Below are 12934 nucleotides of genomic sequence, written 5' to 3' on the forward strand. Positions count from 1 at the left end.
TGCTGATCTTCTGCAAATGCCGTAGAAACTACACCAGGTTTGGTGGCGGTAGAACCAAGACTAGCAATCTCTGGGTTTATCTGAACCAATTTAACATATGTGAAATTGACGCCATAGTTTATAATAACTAACCCACTTGTTCAATGCAGCTTGAGTGTTCTTTTGAAGATGGCTATGCAATTACATTATTCTAATAGTTTAAGTCCAGAATTTTTAGGATAAAGAGCAAAACACTTAATATAGCTTTCCAGTCCTGTGTGGTCTTGCTAAAGTCTCTCAGATATCATTTTATGCTATGTCTTCCTTCACTATCCTTCTTTAAATCACACCAGCATTTGTTCTATTTCATGAACCAAATATTCTGTTTTTCATTTCAGTAGACTAGCACAGACTGTTCCTTGTAACTGAAACAATCTTATCCCTCTCATCTTTTCTAGCCAATTCCTATTCATCTCTCAATTACCACGAATTTGTCAGGAGATAGAACTGACAATGACTATCTCCTTGACTATGTAATATGAAATCAGGATCTCCTATTCTCTCAGTATCGATCCATTAATTGTAACAAATGTTCCATACTAACATAAGCTGTTAATATGGGATACTGGGTGGGAGTACAAAGAGACTCTATACTATCTTCACAATTTTTCTGTATATCTAAAATAGTTCTAAGAATCAAAGTTTCTTTGAAAATATATAAAGTGTCATAGAATTACTTGTCTAAGTTCTCTTTTCCCTGCTCCAGTCTGTGTGTTCCATGCATGAACAACTCCATTTGACTTGTTCACTACCATATCTCCAATGCTTATACACTGTCTTGCACATAAGAAGCTCTTCATATGCAATTTTTTGGATGAACGAATGATAAATATATAAACATACTGAAGTCTATAAGGCCATGCCAGTTTACTTTAGCTCTTTCACCATATCAATTAGCATCATCATTTCCCAGGTAAACATGTTGTCTCTCAACTGGATTTGGGTTCCTTAAGATGTGAGCCAAGCCTTATTTATCTTTATATCTGCACATTTAGCCTGTACCTGGCACATAGAAGGTCATCAGAAATAGGCTGTTTGTTGATTAAATGCCTTGAATTGAATAAAATCAAGGGTTAAGTATTCTATTCATCCATGCAGGTGCTTACTTTTATGTTTGAAATTTTACTTCTTCAATATATCTCCATCTACTGTTTAGAGACTGATTTTAATGAAGAATTGGCAATAAATTAGGTTCAAAGAATTTTAGGAATAAATAATATTTTGAATTTACTGAGTGTGTTTTAAATAGATTACCTCACTTTCTAGGTATACCACACTCAGGTAAATTAAATGCATTTTCAAAATAATGTTTAAATATATCCAAGGAATTTCAAGAAAGGAACTTTTGGAAATTAGTCTTAATAATTGACAAAATTATGAACACTGAAAAGACAAATTTACGTGTGGAAGTTGTGGCTTAAGATATTTAAAGTACATTATGATGATTCTCACTAGGTTTTATTGACAACAATACATCAGTTTTGTGGAAATCAGAAAAAAATAACTGAATATATTGAATCATCAGAATCTGACATTTGTAATTTCAAATCTGGTTAGGTTATTTTCTTTCCTAATAACCTGATTAGTAAATTAAGATACTGAAAATGACCCAATGCTTTGTACCCATTTCTCATCCTTTTTTACCTAAGCATTCCTCAGTCAAGTCTGAAGAATCCAGTGAATTCTGAAGGACACAGGGCTTTGGTCAAGTCCCCAGGGTGTGCTACAAAAGTGAGAAATTGTTGCTGTTAGTGTCAAGGTTACAGGAAAAGATAGAATTCTTCAGCAAAACAGTGGGGAATTATCTCCCTAGTCTCAGAAAGCAAAACAGTTATACATATTTTCTAATTGCTTTTTAAGTTTGTGGGGAACATGTTGGGCAGAGTGAAAGAAATGCAATAACAAAATTCTTTTTAATGTCTAATTGTGTATTAGACATTTTGGAGTCTCCAAAAGCATTACCTACTGAATCATTAAGATTTAGATTGGGACAAGATACTCAGAAAAAAAAAATCTTTAATAGAGTAGTGTATTAGTTAGGGTTCTCTAGAGAAACAGAATCAACAGGAAACACTAACAAATATAAAATTTATAAAAGGGTCTCACGTGACCGGGGGGACGCAGAGTCCAAAATCCGCAGGGCAAACTGAAGCGGACGATTCCGATGGAAGTTCTGGATGAACTCCACCGGAGAGGCTCACTAACCAAAGCAGGAAGAGAGCCTGTCTCTCCTGAATCCTCCATAAAAGGCTTCCCATGATTAGACTAAGCATCACTCATTGCAGAACACACTCCCTTTTGGCTGATTACAAATGGAATCAGCTGTGAATGCAGCTGACATGATCATGATTTATATTCTATGAAATGTCTTCATTGCAACAGACAAGCCAGCACTTGCCCAACCAGACAAACAGGTACCACCACTTGGCCAAGTTGACACATGAACCTGACCATGACAAGTAGGCATTCTAAATAGGGACAGTATTAGCATTGCCATCTTCATGCCCAATATTTTGGAAGAGGAGATGTCGTTAGGGCTACTACAGAACAAATTTTGAGAAATTGGGGGAATGTTTAGATTTTTATAACAAAATATTCTATCTTGTTATGTTACAATTATCCCCAGATTTCCTTGAGGGCTATTTCAGTTTGCTAAAACTGCAAGAATGCAATATACCAAAATTGGGCTGTCTTTTACAATGGAGACTTTTTAGCTTAAAAATGTACAGTTCTAAGGCCATGAAAATGTCCAAATTAAGGCATCAACAGGAGTCTGTCTTCTCTGAAAAAAGGCTGCTGGCATCTGGGACACCTCTGTCACATGGGAAGACACATGAGCAGCATCTGCTGGTCTGTCTACCTTGGTTTTCATTGCTTTCAGCTTCTGATTTCAGTGGGTTCCTCTCTCAGCTTCTGCAGATATGGCCTTCTCTCTGAGCTACCTTTGGGCTTCTTTGAGCTCTCTGGACTTTTTCTGTGTGTCCTTTATCCTCTTATAAAGAACTCCAGTAAGTGAATTAAGATCCGCCTTGAATGCGATGGGTCAAAATTAAAATAACCTAATCAAAAGGTTTTACCCACAATAGGTCTGTATGTACAGAATAGATTAAAAGAATATGGTCTTTACTGGGATACATAACAAGGGTTATTACCAAATCTTATTCAGTTTTGTAATTCTGTTTATTGGTGTGTAGTTCAAATAAAGGCTTTATGAATAAAATATGAATGAAAGGAATCCCACTCTGCTGTTGTTCCCCTTGCCGGATTACCTATGGCTGTGTCTAATTTTTTTTTTTTTTTTTTTTTTTTTTTTTTTTAAAGAGAGAGGGAGGAAGGGAAGGAAAGACAGAGAAGGAAGGAAGGATAGAAGGAAGGAAGGGAAACATCTTTAAACATTTTCTTGTTTTATTATATTTTGTTTGTTTTTTGTTTGTTTTTTACATGGGCTGGGGCCGGGAATCGAACCGGGGTCCTCCGGCATAGCAGGCAAGCACTCTTGCCCGCTGAGCCACCGCGGCCCGCCCTGTGTCTAATTTTAACACCACTTTGAAAGCAGACTGGATTGGAGTTGGGGTGATCATAACCTAGAAGCTCAGAGGAAGCTCGGACCACTACAAAAGTCCATCACGGACTCTATGGAACAGAACCATCTTTGGACCTCACATCTCTGAGGTGTGTGTATGTTCTGGGAGACGTCTGAGGCTGAAATCAACTGCTGCGGTTACTGTTCTTCCCAGACAACACTGCCAGGAATGCAGGAATGGCAGACAAGCTAAAGAGGGAAATTTCCCTCCACCCCCACCTCTTCCTGCCTTTTACTCCCTTTTATACTTATTTGGGGCAGAAATAAAAACAAGAAATAAGATGACAAATAGAAATTTATTTTGTAGAGTCCCACTCCCAGCATCATAAAGCAAAGTAAATAAATAAATAAATAAGAGCAGGTATTGAGCCAAGACACAATACTTGAATAATCAGATGCTATATTAAATTTCAAACTCAATTGCAAACTTCTTGAAGGCAAGACCTTCTCTAGTGCTTCTCAATATGAATGGAAAATTAAAGGTGCTTGAAACTCTTTGCTGAAGTGAAATAATTTATTCATTTTTAAATTATTTCTACCAACACTTATTGAGGACAAATACTTATTTTAAGTACTTTGATACATACTTTAAGTAAAATCATGAAACTGACACCATCTCTATTATCAGATAATTTGTAACCCAGTGGAGGAAATATATATGTAAACAAAAGCAATAATAGATAGGGTAACATTTGTACCATGGGGACCAAGATACTGGGAAGGAGAGAGAAAAAGAGCTAACTACTGAAATGATGGATACTTATTCCATTTGTTCAACAATAGAACACTAGACATCATTCAAGCTACTGTTCTCAGCCTTGGGGATACCGTGATAACCCTGGTGGCATAACCTCTGTGCTCACTGTGCTTACAGAGACAATAGACAAGTAAGGCAGAACTTGGTCTCATTTGCCACACTGTTGATTATAAGTATGGTTTTAACATATCTGGCTAACTGACCAGGTGCATTTGAAGGGAAAACCATCATTAGATACCATCTGTGCTTTCAACCTAGCATAAAGGCCATGACTCTCTGGCAGCCCCAATGACCAGCAAAATTAGACCATCCAAAAGAATAATGCTTTACAGTTCAGCTAATCCTCCAATGATGTCTCCACTTCTGGATCTGGCAAGGTAACCAGAGTGGGGCTGCACAGGCAAATTAGATAGCACTGTATTTTTAAGACTACAACATTTCCACTGCTGTGGTTTCAGTGGAAGGATGAGGCTTGAGCTCAGGAGTTAGATAGACACAGTTCCAAAGCTTTCATTTGCCAACCTATATAGTACAGACAGGTTATCTAAAATACCTAGTGTTCAGTTCCTCAACAGAAATGTGAGAAAAAGACAGTATACACATAACATAGTGATTTAGGAATCAATGAACATTTTTATAATACCCTGCTGCGATATAGCAAATATAAACATGGTTTCCTCCTACCATCTTATTCTTTATATACTTCAGATCACTGTAATGTTGAATTCCACAATCAGGACAACTCTGAGAGTTGTGTGTAATAGTTCCTAACATCACTGTACAAATGAAAGCAAGAAATAGAAAATCATTTTTCTTTCCCAAGGTCCTATTACAAATCAGTGGCAGAGCCTAGTCTACCAACAAGGGCCCTTGATTCCTATTAGCATTAATTTTTGATGGAAAAGAGGAAAAACATATGCATGTTTTAGAATAAATGCAAGAAAAGAGGAATGCATAAATGAATGAATGGATGGATCGGAGGTGTACAATTATCACTCAAAGGCTTGATCACTTTTATTAATAGAATATGAAATTATAAGACCTTAAAAATAAGGTTTTTCAACAAGAGGTTCTATAAATTTTCTATTAACTACTGGACACCAATGCAGGAACTGAATGTATTCACAGTGTAGAACAGACAGTATGAATTTTTAAGGATATCTCTATGGACCAAAACATACATCACTCAACCACACAGAGCGAGCATCTTCCAACCCTAAAGCAGCCATTATAGATATATTCTCAGAGAAGCAACACAGAGACAAAATCACAAAGAAGCATAATGTCTAGGAAAGCTGGTCCTACAATTCAAGTTGGCTACAGTTATAAATAGATTCAAGCCTCTAGGAATTCCATTGTTTGACTTATTTTTTTAAAAGAAAGGAATAAAAATGTAATAAACTCTAATGGAAACCATATTTCTCTTCTAGTTCCAGATGGGAATACAATATTATTCATAATTCTATGTGTCTCCTTCTATGAAAAGGGAATATGAGTAAGAGAAAGAAAAAAGAAAACAACTGTAGATTTGTTTTAACATTTCAGAGCAGACAATGGTAACAAAGAAATCCCCATATGAAAAGAAAAATGAATTTTTCTCCCAATGGCTAAGAAAAAACACTATTGAAGTCTATAGTCATCAAATGCACTTGAAGAACAATCATTTAGTGAAAATTTTTTAAGTAGAGGGTCCTGTTGACACCCGAGAATGTCTAAGGACCATAATGTCTTAAGAAAAAGAATAATTTGAAGAAGAACAATTATAGAACCTAAAAGGAAAATTTATTTACAAAGTTGCTGAATTTTGTAAAGGAATCAAACACTTCTATTAAAAAGGATGAGAAAAAATAAAATGAAGCTCTACTCTGAGACGTCATTGTCATCACTCTCTGTGTTGGTTTGAAAGGATGTATGGACCCTAGAAAAACCATGTTTTAATCAAAATCCCATTTCATGAAGGCAGAATAAACCCTATTCAATACTGTGCATTTGAAACTGTAATCAGATCATCTCCCTGGAGATGTGATTTAATCAAGAGTGGTTGTTAAACTGGATTAGGTGATGACATGTCTCCACTCATTTGGGTGGGTCTTGATAAGTTTCTGGAGTCTTATAAAAGAGGAAACATTTTGGAGAATGAAGGAGATTCAGAGAGAGCAGAGAATGCTGCAGCCCCATGAAGCAGAGAGTCCATTAGCCAGCATTTTGGAGATGAAGAAGGAAGATGCCTCCCGGGAAGCTTCATGAAACAGGAAGCCAGGAGAGAAAGCTAGCAGATGATGGTGTGCTCGCCATGTGCCCTTCCAGCTGAGGGAGAAACCATGACTGTGTTTACCATGTGCCTTCTCAAATGAGAGAGAGACCCTGAACTTCATCAGCCTTCTTGAACCAAGGTATTTTTCCTTGGATATCTTTGACTGGACATTTCAATACACTTGTTTTAATTGAGATATTATCTCAACCTTAGAACTGTAAACTAGCAACTTACTTAAATTCCCCTTTTTAAAAGCCATTCCATTTCTGGTATATTGCATTCAGGCAGCTAGCAAACTAGAACACTCTCCTCTTCTATTTAACAATAGCAGAATCTAGCTACTTGCATTGTACACTTTACCAGTTAGGAAATAGTATTAGTTCATACTCTGGATCTCAAAACACTTATTCTTGTTTCCTTGAAGACTAAATCTGCAAAATTGTCACAGCTTATATGTGATTTTATTTTTGCTTCTCAGGACAAATGGCAGAGGGATTGCCATGAGTTTGATGTCTGACCATAGCACAACCTGAAAGCTCAATTGCCTTTGGTTTTCCTAAGGTAGGATTCCTCTTAAACTTACAAATCTTGTACGTCCTGCTTTTCAACAAACTTCCTTGCCTGGATATAACAAAGACATCTCATAATCAACATTTCCAAAATTTTACCCATCCTCTTTCTCAGAATACCTATTTGATTATGTGATCTATAATTTATAGGATTACCCAAGACGTAGAACTACTTAGCAATTTCTACAATACATCCAACCACCTCAACCACTCAAGCATATAGTTCTAAATATTTCACTTCTTAAATATTTCTGATTGCATACTTGTTCCAAATCTCACTGCTGACACTCTAGTTCAGGCCGGTATGATCCCAGGCTTGTAGTATTAAAATGGTGTCCTACTTGGTCACGTTGTCTGCAATCCTATACATGACTTGTATAATCTCTGCATTGTTACTAGGTTCAATTTGTAAATGCCCAGCTAAACACATCACTGTCCTACTTAAAATGCGCTTACTGTTTTTCATTGTCTTTTGGTAAATCCAAAACTCTTTAATGTGGTTTAAAAGAGCTTCATAATTATCCTTTCTCAATATCTGCCCTCTTATCCACTCCTGGTAAGTTCTACCCTGAATGTCCACTCACATACTTTTGGGTCTGGCAATAGGAGGTAGTGAGGAAAAATTAGGCCAGAAAGAAAATGGGTTCTTAAATTTTCTATTAAAAGCCTATTATTGCCAGATATTGTGCTGTGTATTTGCATCATATTATCTGTTTTCATCTCATAAATTTTCAGCAAAGATGGTTATTATTCCTATTTTGCAGTTCAGAAAAGTGAAGATCTAGGAAAGCACAGATTGAAAATGGCCCATACGCATTACTGTCTGGACCAGAGTTTGAATCTACCTTTGTCAGCATCCAATTCTGACAATTCTTCTCACTATTCCAGGATACAGAAGGAGTAAGGCATAGCAACAGTTTGTTTACCTTTTTTTGCACTTTGATCATAGGGCTCAGTAGACTCTTATCCATCCTCTTTGTTGCAAGATCATTTCACCTACTTTCCAATTGCCCTTGGAAAAGAGTGGGATCAAAAGCTAATAAGATAGATCAAATCACTATACCACCTTAGAGACTGAAAAATGAATATCTGATTTATTTTCTTCTCCTTTCCTCTATAGATTGATTGGGGTAAGTGGAGGGAGAGGCGTAGAGATTCTTGGTAGGAATAAAAAGACCATAAAAACTTGGAAAGGGCATTGTCCTCATGGGACTCTTTAGGAAGGTCTGTGGAAGAGCCATGCTTTGGGTAGAGAGAAGAACATTAGAGGTTGAAAAATTTCTGGTGATTTTTAGATTGTAGAGTGCCAGACCATGGTCAGAAAAAAAGCACCCTCTGGCCTCTGGCTTATGGGGAAATGTCAATGGAGACCTTGGGGTTTCTTTCTACTAACAAAGTCTTTCATTTATTGGGTGCTTAACACGCGGCAGTCACTATGCTGTAATTCACATATATCATTTGATATTCATAAGCCACTGAGCTTAAAGACATGTAGACATTAAGCACTCTGATCCAACTCTCTTGGACCCAGGCTGAATAACAATAACAATCATACTTTCTTTTGATATCAAACTGTTTTCAGGAATGACACATTTTTACTAAACTGATTTCCTGGAGTATTTAAAATTTATCATAGCACTAATCAGAAATCTAGTATTCATTTTCCTCACCCCCAGAATACAACCTCATCTTTCACTTGCATTTGCCTGTGCCTTATTCTTTCCTGCCTTAGTCTTTTCTGCACATTCCTGCTTGGATGAGTAAATATCCTAGTCCTGGTCGTTCCTAATTTCTTGTTGCATAGGTTTTGAAATATGTTACTCCTGTCCCTTCTTCTTTCCGTAACAAATCCTGTTACTTCTATAATTCTCCCTCCCCTCCTTTTCTCACTATCCTTAATGAGTAAACTAATTTTCAGTATCCTTAAGTCCTTTCTTCTGCCTCACCTCCTATTACTGACAATCCCACCACAGATACACCACTTGTGGTAAATGGAATAATGTTCCTCCAAAGATGTCCCTGCCTTAGTCTGGAGAACCTGTGAATACATTACCTTATATGGCAAAAGGAACTCTTCAGATGTGAATGAAATAACCATCTTGAACTGTGAAGTTTATCCCAAGCATTCTGGGTAGGCCAGATTTAATTATAAGTGTCTTTATAAGAGGAAGACAGTGGGATCAGAGTTAGAAGAAGAAGATGAGACCATAGAAGCAAAAGATTGGAGTGGTTCCTGGGAAATGTCATGAGCCAAGGAATGAGGGCAGCCTCTATTAGCTGGAAAAGGCAAAGTAATAGTGTATCCCTTCAACCCTCCAGAAGGAATGCAGACATACCAACCCCTTGATTTTAGGATTTCTGACCTCCAGAACTATAAGAAAATAAATGTGTATTGCTTTAAATCTGTTAGCATGTTGCAGTTTGTTACAGCAGCAACTGGGAACTAACACATTTCACACTTTCCATAGATCATTCTCGAAGCAGTCACCATAAATAAAGAATATTAAAGGCAAAGGACTAAAGAACTTAATATATTCTGAAGGCTTGAAAATATTAGTAGTTTGTATGTAAACTGGGATTAAATTAATAAATGTGGCTGACCTGGAAAGAAAAATATCTTGATCCTCTATCACATTAAACATTCTTTACATGTTGGTTCAACATGTACTTAGTGAGATGAAACTGATTCTACGACAGAATATATTGCATTTTTTCTCACCATTGACTCCCCAATGCCTGACATATATCACATGAGTGATATAGATTTGTTGAATAATTGAATGTGGTCTTTCTAATTAGAAAGCTTATTTATGCTTGAGATTCTTTAAATCTAGGTAATGAGACACACTACTCATTCTCAAATCCAAGACTAAGCTGTGCCTTATTTAGTTTCAGAATTTCTATTTGTTCTGATAATCAACTTCATAAAATCATCAGCTGACTGATCTCAGGGTTGAAGGCATGAATTTGTATTACAGAATTTATGTTGGGCCACCACAAAATCTCCCAAACAGGGATAAATTGGCCTTGCAATTTTTTTTTTTTTTTGCATTAAGGGATGATATCTAATCAGTTGAAGCAGAAGCTATTTACTTTGTTATCAGTTTTAAGGAATTGTATGTGGAAAGCTAAGTCAACTGGATTCATATTTATGACTTATATCAGTGATATTTCAGTGTTCCCTATAGACTAGATTCAGAAAATAATCTGTCTTTGATCTAAAAATACTGCTAAATGAAACAAGAGTCAAGTCTTCACAATTGAATCAGCCAAAGAAAAGCTTCAACAGTTAGTATAATAATTTCATTTATGAAAGAAATAAAACCACTTTCTTTTAAAATCATTCAAAATTCTATAATCGAAAACATTCACTTTATATCAGCGTTCTCCTATTCTCCAGGTTACTTGAGTCAGTGAAGTTTTGTGAAATTTATATTATATGAAAGTAGGAAAAAATTTTGTCCTAAAAGCCGAGAGATTAGATTTCTGATCTTGCTTTGGTAATTGACTTGGTCGTATGAAGTTAGGTTTAGAGGGAAACATGCTAAATGAGTGCTCAATTCACATGGAGGCTAGTCTTAACTTTTTACCAAATTTCATGAACTTTAGCTAAGTCATTTTACTTCCTTATTATTAAAAAAAATACCACTGGATTCAGATGGACAAGAATTTGATTCCAGATTAACATGCTGCATTGGTTTGTTAAAAATGGCAGAATGCAATATACCAGAAAAGCAATGATTTTTAAAAAGGAAATTTATTATGTTGCATGTTTACAGTTCTAAGGCCATAAATAGGTACAAACTAAGGCATCCAGGGAAAGACAGCTTGACTCAAAAAAGGATGATTGGTCCTGAATACTTCATCAGCTGGAAGTATTTGGCTAATGTCTGGTGGGGTCTTTGGCTTCTGGTTTCAAACAGTTTCCTAGAAGCATTTTCTTTCTGCATCTCCAAAGCTCTGTTTCTCATGCTGGCTCTCAAGCAACTGTTTTCCAAGTGTCTGCATCTCAGGTTTCTCCAAAATGTTTCTTTTTCAAAGGACTTCAGTAAACTAATCAAGTTCCGCCCCACCCCCACCCCTGCTCTAAATGGACAGAGACATATCTCCATCTAATCAAAGGGACATACCCACAATTGGGTGTCCTATATCTCCACAGAAACAATCCCAAGTCTCCACCCCACAACACTGAATCAGGAGTAAAAGAAACCTGGCTGCCTCCATAAGATTGGATCTGAAAAAAGGACATGACTTTTCCAGAGTACATAACAGCTTCAAATGAGCACACATACCTACTATGTAAACAAATAAATTATTCGACTTTTCTAAGATTATAGCACTGACACCCACGGAAATTGTTTACTATTGCATTGAAACATTGACCGAATACCTACTGAGCATTTTCAACACAGTGTTGGGTTCTTCAATCGGGGGGGCTACTAGTTGTTCTCCTGGGATTGTAGGAATTAATAAAAGAATGTTTCTCAAGTCCCAGCAGAGTATCTGGCTCCTAGGAGGCAGTTGGTAAATGTCAACTATTATTAGTAGTGGAACTGATAGTGGTAAAATAAGGGTCATTTCTAAAAATAATCACCTGCTCCATTTCTCAGGGCTAATGAATGAAATGGCTATGATAATTATGCAGACCTTTTTAGAAATGGGATTGTTATGCAAAGGCAGGCTGTTACTATACAAATCTTCTTATCCCAACTGGAGATAAAGTTCAAAAACACTCTAGAAGTCCACATCTGGCATCCTCTTGGCAGCCGGCATTTTCAATTTATATGGAAGCTTGCACTTAATACCACACAAGCACATTGTAAAGGAGAAAAGCTTACTATTCTTTTAGGATATGCAACTTGCCTCATGTGAAAAGATTCTGTGAGCATTGGAAAGAAACTGTTATATCCATGGATTGATGTTAAAAAGGATCTTTGTACCTGGCATTGTGCTGGGCACTATTCAGAGTAACTATATGGGGTTCCTAACTTCTAACATTTTAGAGACTGAAACAGAAATGAATCTAGCAAATGAGTGTAACTAAATATAGGTAAATTGTTCCTGCATGTAAAAAAAAACAAAAACAAAAAAAACATGATGTGATAGTGAAGACGATGCATTGGAGGAAATCTTGTGAATAGGAAGTTTTGTTGTATTTTAAGCCCGTATCTCTCAGAAATCTGGCTCAAGAAAAGAATCCACTGTCATAATCCTTTTCACTCCAGAACACAGGCAATGATAGTGTTCTGATTGCACGAAAATCAAGCTAAGGAAGGAAGGTATTTTGGAGAATCTAAGTTCATAACGATGCATTCTTTTATTTTGGTTTCTTTTATATCTCTTCTTGCCTTTCTACCAAAATCCAATCACACCATCAATTGTATTAGATCTTTCTCCATGGTCACTAATCTCATCTGCATTATGAACCCAAATCTCCTGAACAAATTTTATTTTTTCCCCGCTTAATTAATCCTCCATTGCTTTTTCCTTAATTAGTAAGCTTAAAATCCATTGTTTTAGTAGGGTGTGAGGTCAAGGGTGCTTTTAAGACACTATCAAAGTGATTTGAGCATCATTGGGTGATACATTTTTATCCAGATTCAAAATCTGTTTTTCTTATGTTCACTGTCCCTTGGGGAGTGGTTAATTTTACTTAATAGCAATGCATAAGAACATTAAATTATACTAAGACCATGGGCTTGGTTTTTCTCCTAAGCTCAACCTCTTTGACT

The sequence above is a fragment of the Tamandua tetradactyla genome, chromosome 12 (genome assembly GCF_023851605.1).
Source record: "Tamandua tetradactyla isolate mTamTet1 chromosome 12, mTamTet1.pri, whole genome shotgun sequence".
Taxonomy (NCBI): Eukaryota; Metazoa; Chordata; class Mammalia; order Pilosa; family Myrmecophagidae; genus Tamandua; species Tamandua tetradactyla.